Below are 9,488 nucleotides of genomic sequence, written 5' to 3' on the forward strand. Positions count from 1 at the left end.
GTTACACTAAGAAATAAACTATTGTCTAGCATGTTTTTTCTTGCCATCTCTATTTATGACGTGGAGGGTACAAAAAAGATGTTTTCTTAGGGAACATACAATGGTGTCGTCTTAGCAGTGCCACCGAGGATGATGTATGAGTTTGAAGGGAGAGAAACGACAATAAGTTTGATTTGTTTTAGTTTTAAGGGTTTTTTTCTTCACACTTTATTTTTAGGAGTATGCAAACATTAATTGCTAGAGATAACATTAAGAATAAATCTATTTTATAAGATATTTCTTATCTCCTTCAGATGATGTGGAACACACAAAAACGTCTTATTAATTATTGGACTTGCCCTAAACCACTATATATGATCCAACAATGCAAACAAAGCATATGGTTTTACATTATTTTTGATGTAAATCATTTGGGGTGAGAGGATTTGCTGAACCAACACTTTCATGTTTCGAGACCATAGATGCCGATTATGTTCCACTCAAAATCCATGCCACGTGCAAAGTATCCAATTTTTTTTGAAGCATGGTTTATTTTTCACAGCACACAAAACATATGAGTCTTCTTGAAATATATATAAAAGACACAAACATGCACAATGTAAGCAAAACAAATCTTCTTAAATTTGAAGTATTTTTTATGTTATTGCCTATGTGTTTTGCATTAGTTTGTGTGCTAGGTGGGATTAAAGTATGCTAAGCTGCAATAGCCTACGAAACTAGCTCCTATCTCCACATGAAAAAAAGGCAGATAGTCAAGGTTCAGCTGAACCATCGGTCAATAAACAACTTCTCATGGTTCGTTTTTTGATAAACCGGAAAGAGCCTGTTAGAAGCTTATTGTTCTGCAATCTTGTACAAACTTTTTTTTGTGTACTGGCAGTGGTTGATACTATAGCCTAGGCGGCCTCTATTGTGGCAACACACACGCTTCAACCAATCTTTATTTTGTTTTATACATTACAATATAAAACAATATTAGATAAATTGTGAATTATGGAAGTAATAACGATATGGACTAGACCAACGGAAAATATTTTGGGAAGCCAACTATAGATTCCTTAAACAAAACCCCAGAAGAGCACGAATGAATATCTCTTGGGACCACATCTAACGTAATAGGACCACTGGATTCTAGCTTGCCCTATATAAAATTCCAGCATGTGATCAAGAAATCATTCTTTCAATATTTATTTCCTTGCTTGTTATGTTAATTTGAATTGCTTGCGCTATGTTTCTGTGGCCCCTTTTCAAACACGTAGGCCTACATCCTTTTTTTTGAACATCAGTACAGACACAAGCGCTCATATACACGCGCATACACTCACCCGTATGAACGCACATACGCATACCCTACCCCTATGAGCACCTCCGAAAGACTGAGCCGACATATCATCTTGAAATTTACCAAGTCACCGTAGGCACCTCGTCGTCGACGGGAATATCTCTTCCCACTGAATATGCATCGCCGAAAATCCTGAAATAATCCAGAAATAAATGCGAGCACCCGGATTTGAACTCTGATGGGCTGGGGATACCACAGTCCCTCTAACCATCCAACCACAGGTTGGTTCGCGTAGGCCTACACCCTTGTCTCAGCTGGTTTTGTAGGATAGCTATATAATATGTGTATATCTTGTAGCACCCTTCTTAACGCCTCAATAGGAAGTTTGAGCCGCATCTCAACTTTCATTCATGTTTCCAAAGGAAATACTAGACAGATATGATATGTAAAGCCCCTCGTACATGATTTCAAAACTTATGATAGAAGACAGTGCCATCTCTCTCCGTCATTCAACGCCTATAATCTAAGAACTGCAATAGATTTTATAGCTGAATACAAAATTGGATATGATTCAAATTGAGAGAGTTTATACGAATTTGTGCTGCAAATGTGGAGAAGCGCGTGATATAACCTTATCCGACCATTCATTATTGATGATATCACCACCATGATTTGTAAATTAATTGAGATAAATGTCCACCATTCATCCCCTATGCACCCATCTCATTCCTTCTCATGTGATGCATGTGCAATTTTTTTTCCTAGGGCCTGTACGTTAAGCATTCAATGCATGGTTTATGTGCCAATTTTAGATTTCATGTAGTACAAGTTCGTCCTCTCGCTGCACCCTCTATGTGGCTTCACCAACCAGCCTGGTTATTTAATCTTCTCGATCTTTTCATAAAAAAACACATACCCCTGTCAAGGTGTTGGCCTAATATTCGCTTAATTCTACGTCGACATGATTGGCCAGATTCTACTCCCTCTGGTTTTCCAAACAATGATGTTTTAGATATTGATGTAAGTAGTTTTTCCCTTTTGCTGGAAGAAGTAGTTCTTTCAGGTACAACTATATGATCGCCAATTCCTACTATGGTAGTATAAACCCCAAAAAAATATTTACAAAAAAATTAGGAGACGAATCTAGGGCTATGATTTTAAGGTTTCTAGTCTAAGTAGTAGTACTTTTTTTTCATATGGCATTCTTCTAGTCTAAGTATTTAAAATAATATGTTTTGAATAAATGCAATATTATTGATTCAAATGCTGCGCCAAGGCGATAGAATTTCATAGAGTTCACGCCCAGCCTAAACCAACTTTAAAATGTCATAGGAATTCACAACTTCAGAAATCACACTAACAGTATATCCAAAATGCATGTCACTTATATGTGAACAAGACTGCTGAGAGAGTATTTTGGTTGGAAAATGAACCTCGCTAACGACGGAAATAATACCACATACACATCTGTCAAATGTAATGTTAATTAATGGGTTCCAGTCATAGGAACCATTATATTTGCAGTCCAACAACATTGCCCTGATCAAAATGTCAATAATTTCTGTGTGCACCCGTTCTTCTTCACAAACAGTATGGCAAAGAAGCTCACGTCGGAAATGGGATCAACAAGTACTTAGAACACGGACGCCAACGAAGATTTAGACTAGATTAACTTTTTTTTAGAGAAAAGGCACAAAGGCCCGATTTCAAATTAATGAAGCCATCAACCGGCTAGGATACAATGGTGCTGAATACAAAGGCAAAGACTTGACCAAAAACTGAAAAATACATGCCAAATCACTACAACCAAGAGCTACAGAGAATAAGGCAGCAAGAAATACTGCGATCAAGCCACCGGAGATCTTGCACAGCTAGAACGGCAGGGCCGAAGCCACCCGGCGACAGAAAAAGTCATGAACATGAAGATCCAGACCGCGTGAAGGAAACCATCGACTCCACCGCCTGCCGCCTCGGGCCACTGTCGGAGGAGAGACCACTATCTCCCCTTCGTCCAGACCGTGTCGAACACGCGGACGCCCACTGCCGGCCGGCGACCAACCAGCAAACAAAGCGAGGAGCCGCTGAAGGATGCGGAAGAACCCACACACCACTACCAACGCCGGCAACCAAGGGAACCGAGCACCGCGGCCGCCACCCACCACCACGCACCAGGTCCACAACCCCCAACCACCCCTTGAACGGCGCCTCCAGGAAGGGCCGAGACGCCAGAGCGCCTCCACCGTCCGGCCAAAAGGCCAAGGCTTTCGCCCGGGGAAGGGAGGAGGAGGAGGGGGGCGGATCTGGAAGCTCGACCCGCCCTCAAGAGGGAGAGCGGCACCGGAGCGCCGCCGGCGTCGAGGTCGACGCGAAATCGGCCAGGGGTTTCCCCCGTTCCAAGTCTCCACCGCCCCATCCTCGAAGCCCAGATCTGATGAACCAGCCACCAGATCGGCGAGAGGAGACCACCGCAGGGGAAGGGGCTGGGAGGAAGAGAGCCGCCCACCGCTGCAGCAAGACCTCGCCGTCCTCACGCCTCGATCCCTAGATTAACTTTGGCTATGTTAAAAAATGCCATGTCCGCTTTTGTTTAATGAAATATGTAAAAACAAATGTGTTGAATTCGGCCTGGTTTAAATTAAAAAATTACAGTTTGCTCAAATTCCATTTGAAATATGCCTGGACATTTGAGGTACACGATTGGATGTCCGTCTCGTGTTTATAAAGTTTGCCTAGCCTGAGTATTTTTGGTCCTCTGCACTTTTTTTTGGCTAGAGATTTCAAAGAAAAATGAGATACAACGACTTCGATGTGCTTTTAGTTTTATCTGAGATTTTCGTTTCCTTGTGTCCGGTGTAATTTATCCAGTAAGTGGAAAAGGAGTGATGGTCATTTGTGTAAAAAAATAGTGAAATCACGCCAAACAACGAAGGATTCCATTTGCACCTGCTATGGAGTATCTTAATCCCCGTGCTATACGTTTTCAAGGTACGGCAGCATATGGGTGTGCGTGCACGTAGCGCCTGTGTCGGCATGGTGACGCCACGCGCTGTAGACGCGCGGGCACGCGCCCGCTGCGTGCCGGCTCGTGCCGCCGAGCCTTATCGCTCTTGCTGGCGCCTACACGTGCCATGCTTCATCTCTTCCAAAGTGTCTGAATTGAACGTCTTGCTACATCGCTACGATGTCTGATGTTAGTGCCCCTGAACTGTGAGAAATTTTGCGTGGCTTGGTCACTGGTCATGGTGCATTTTCTTTCCACATTTCATCTCACTACAACGCTTTGTGGTGTGCCCCCTGGGTCTCTATACTGGGAGACCATAAAATAGGAAAAAAGTTCACGCCAGGCCAGGTGAGACCCATCCCCATGAATGCCACGTCATGATGTCAATCTTAGAGCACGTACCGTAACTCGGACTTTACCCAGTTACCCATTTTCAATCCCAATATTAATCACGTAGGTATACGTACCTCCAATCGCACGAGTTAGGGTTCGTGTGCTGCCCTCGTCCGTGTCACCACCGAATGACCTTGTCGCCCAGCGGCCGCACAGTACCGACTAAGATTTGTCGTCCATGGCCACACCGAACAACCTCGTCGCTGGCGGCTGCGTGACTTCATGCTACCATGACTCCCTGTCCATGGTCCTCTCCGCTTTTTATGACGCAGTCCAAAAAATGAGGAAGCGCCCGATTCGACTTTTTATGTCCATGTCATGCATGAGACTGGGTTTACCGAAAAAGACTTTCGCCCCGTTTTATATATAAAGCATAGACAACGGTGTCCGATACAACCGCACTCACCCACCACAAACGCACACACACACCCAAGGCAGGATACATAGACGCTGAGCGCAACAACACACTCCCTAGCACTACAAGAGCCGCCGAGGGCTTCAGCCGTGAACACAGCGAAGAAGTGAAGCCACATATGACGAACCGTGGGCTCCAAGACGGCGCCTTCAAGAAGGATACGACACCGGAGCCCTGCCACCGCCCGATCCGAGGATCAGAGTTTCCCCTGGAGCAACACGACGGGCAATGATAGCCGCGACGACGCCTTCAAGAAGGGAGCGATCTTCGCCGTCGCCAGTCCGTCCGAAGATAGAGTAGGTTTTCACCCCGGCCAATACTCACCGCCACCGAACGCCACACCCCGGCTACCACGCCGCCCACACGGCCATGACAGTCGGGCAGCACCGAGGCACGAGCTCTGCCCATGAGCACTGCGCCACCACCACAAGGGCCGCCGCCCCAGACACCAAGACCATGACACCAAGACCCCCGAGCCCCACCGCTACCCCAACCATAGAAACGAGCGGAAATGATCCGCCTTTCGCACCCATGGCCGGTCCCAGCGCCGAGACCGAATAGGCCGGCCACCAAGCCTCCAACGAGTCGTCCTGCTACACCGGGCTTGAGACGAGCGCAGTCCTGCCGCGGGGCGCGAGACGGGCCGGTCCTGCTGCCGGGCGCGAGACGAGCGCAGTCCTACTGCCGGGCGCGAGACGGGCCGGTCCTGCTGCCGGGCGCGAGACGGGCCGGTCCTGCTGCCGGGCGCGAGACCAGCTCGGTCCAACGACACCGGATGCGAGACGGTCGATGAACCGCAGCCGGGAGAAGGCCAGCTCTCCGGCGAGAGAAGCAGACGGACGCCGAGGAGAGGAGTCAACGGCCGATACATATAGCCTACAAACGAGCCGACACCAGAACAGTCTGGCCGCGGCCGCAGTCAACCTGCCACCACCACGTCACCTGCACCTCCACGCCCTGATCAGTACCACCCGACGCCCGGCCACCCAGCACCGGAGCAGCACAGACACCGGCCGCCACACCACCACCTCCACAGGGTCGCCGGCCACCCCCGCCATCGAAGACCCGCACATCCACCGGATCTGGGCCGGGATGCCCAGATCCGCCGCCAGCATGACCGTGCCCACCAGATCCCACGGGCCGCAGGTGGGGAGGGGAGGAGGAGTCGCCGGCGGGCCACAAGGGCGCGGGGCGGAGCGCCGGAGCAAGAGCCGGCCGGGACCCGACGCTGCGGGCAGGAGGGAGGCGGCCCGCGATGCCATCCCTCCGCGCGCAGGAAGAAACTGCCCCGCCGCCGCCTCGGCCACGCGGGGAGGAGGGCCGGAGGGGGGCGCGCGAGGGTTGCCTCCCGACGGCGCTCGCGGGAGCGCCTCGGGAGGGAGAGGGAGTCGGGCCTGCAATCTCTTGGGACCTGAGACTGGGTTTAGACCTTGAAACTATCAATCAGCACAGATCCCTGTTTAAGCGTCACGATGTGGATGCCCTAAAAACACAGTAAATAAAGTACATGCAATAATTTTTTTATCACATTCCATCGCTACAGTTTGGTTCACATTTTTTTGACAGCACAATTTTATTCGGATTTACCTACAAGTGGGGGAACAGGATTGCTGTTTGCACGATTATGTAATCAGAAAACATAATTTCAGCGTTGAACTATAACTATGAACATTATTTTCTCCGATGCAGCATCCCTAGCCAGAACCGCTACCAAAACCCGCATGAAAAAAGAAGTCAGAACAGTTTACCTGTGCGCAGGACCCAGCCACCCGCTGTCTATGCGCACTAGTTGCTGGTTTCGGTGTTCCACTGTGTGCTGCCCGACTCGCAAGGCCTCTGATTATGACTAGACGAAAAGCTTGAGCTGATCAATGTTTTTAGCTTGTTATAAGTTAATGAGCTTAATGAGCGAGCAAACGAGTTTTGGGAGTAACTCCTTTAGCTTGTTAATTAACTAGCTTAGCCCGCGTGGCGGCACGCCACGCCCCGTTGATACCGTATATGTGTATTGTGTTATTTACTCATGTGATGAAAAATAAGGTCTTCATGTGTGTAAACTTGTCGTTATAACTCGGTAGTCACAAGAAAACAGGCTATGCACATGAACGATTTTGAAAAGACCCATTTATTATCATCATAAGTGCTACATCTTGCAAGATGCAAAGTACATCCCCTCACCCCGCGAGTTCAGTGGGTCACCATCATGACGCTAGCTTACTCAGAGTTATGTTGACATGGTATCCTCTGGGCTCTGGCCATAATTTTGATCCATTTCCAAAAGTGTGTGATATGGATGTAAGCTGGTTCTGATGGTAGGTCGTCCCTGAGACAATTGGTGTAGGCCAATTGGACATTCATCCAATTCCTGAATCAAGTTAGATATAGACTCAATGGCTTTGAGGATTAGATATCTTATCTTGAGGAATATATGTGGAAGTGTAGCTTTGTTTAGATTTCTTTGGAGAGTTTTTAATATTAGATTTAGAAGAACAAAGTTTGACCCCAGCTATGTAAAGCACTCTTTAATGTGGCTATCTTCTGCTTGTCACATCGATATCATTGTCAGTATTGTCATCACGATCCAGATGTTAAAACTCAAAACCAAGGATGAATGTGGAAGAATATATTTTTCTTTAAGAGATCAGGGTATTCAATCTTTTTTGTTCCTGATTCTCAAGTTGACGGAGATGAATATTGTATTGCAAACAAAATAGGCGGCAAAGCAAGATACAGTGTGAAAGATCGTGGATGTCGCCTAGAGGAGGGTGAATAGGCGTTTTAAAATAATTACGGTTTAGGCTTGAACAAATGCGGAATAAACCTAGCGGTTAATTTGTCAAGCACAAAACCTAAAACAACTAGGCTCACCTATGTGCACCAACAACTTATGCTAAGCAATATAAGCAACTATGTGATAGCAAGATATATGACAAAGAACAATTTGGCTATCACAAAGTAAAGTGCATAAGTAAAGGGCTCGGGTAAGAGATAACCGAGGCACGCGGAGACGATGATGTATCCCAAAGTTCACACCCTTGCAGATGCTAATCTCCGTTTGGAGCGGTGTGGAGGCACAATGCTCCCCAAGAAGCCACTAGGGCCATCGTAATCTCCTCACGCCCTCGCACAATGCAAGATGCCGTGATTCCACTAAAGGGCCCTTGAGGGCGGTCACCGAACCCGTACAAATGGCGACCCTTGGGGGCGGTCACCGAACCCGTACACTTTGGCAACCCTTGGGGGCGTTCACCGGTACCCGTCAAAATGCTCGGGACGATCTCCACAACCTAATTGGAGACCCCGACGCTTGCCCGGAGCTTTACACCACAATGATTGAACTCCGAACACCACCAACTAACTAGGGCGCCCAAGCACCCAAGATGAACAAGCTCAAGGGCACCAAGCACCCAAGAGTAATAAGCTTCTCAACTTGTAACTTCCACGTATCACGTGGAGAACTCAAACCGATGCACCAAATGCAATGGCAAAGGCACACGGAGTGCCCAAGTCCTTCTCTCCCAAATCCCACCGAAGCAACTAATGCTAGGGAAGAAAATGAGAGGAAGAACAAAAGAAGAACACGAAGAACTCCAAGATCTAGATCCAAGGGGTTCCCCTCACTTAGAGGAGAAAGTGATTGGTGGAAACGTGGATCTAGATCTCCTCTCTCTTTTTCCTCAAAAACTAGCAAGAATCCATGGAGGGATTGAGAGTTAGCAAGCTCGAAGAAGGACAACAATGGGGAAAGAACACGAGCTCAAAAAGATAAGGTTCAATGGGGAAGGAGACCCCCTTTTATAGGACCTCCCGAATCCAACCGTTATGTGCTCAGGTCGTGCACAAGCGGTACTACCGCTTGGAGGAGCGGTACTACCGCTTAGCACGCTCAAAACAGCCCAAACGAGAGAGAAAACACGAGTTTTTGGTCCGGGGCGGTACAACCGCTTAGGAGCCACGGTAGTACTGCTCTGGAGCGGTACTACCGCTCAGGAGCCGCGGTAGTACCGCTCTAGAGTGGTAGTAAAAAATTACATCCGCTCTAGTCGCGGTAGTACCGCTGCAGCCTTCACCAAAATAGCCACAACTTTTGCAAACGGACTCCGAATTCAACGAAACCAAGTTTGTTGGAAAGCTAACGACAAGGGCTAACACAATCTTGAGAGAAATACCAATAATAAGAAAATGAGAAAAGGCCCAAAAGAAAATGGTGAGAACCCTTCCTCGGAGAAGACCGGTAAAACCTCCAACACCGAAAACATCATAGAAGACGCATGCAAACTCCGTTTTCGATGAACTCAAGCTTGTCATCAAGATGACCATAAGCTCTAAGACTCACAAAGAGAATCAAACAAGAATCAAGAAACATGATGCAAGAATGCAATGGTTTGAGCTCTCTA

The sequence above is a fragment of the Triticum dicoccoides genome, chromosome 2B, assembly GCF_002162155.2.
Source record: "Triticum dicoccoides isolate Atlit2015 ecotype Zavitan chromosome 2B, WEW_v2.0, whole genome shotgun sequence".
In the NCBI taxonomy this organism is placed as follows: domain Eukaryota; kingdom Viridiplantae; phylum Streptophyta; class Magnoliopsida; order Poales; family Poaceae; genus Triticum; species Triticum dicoccoides.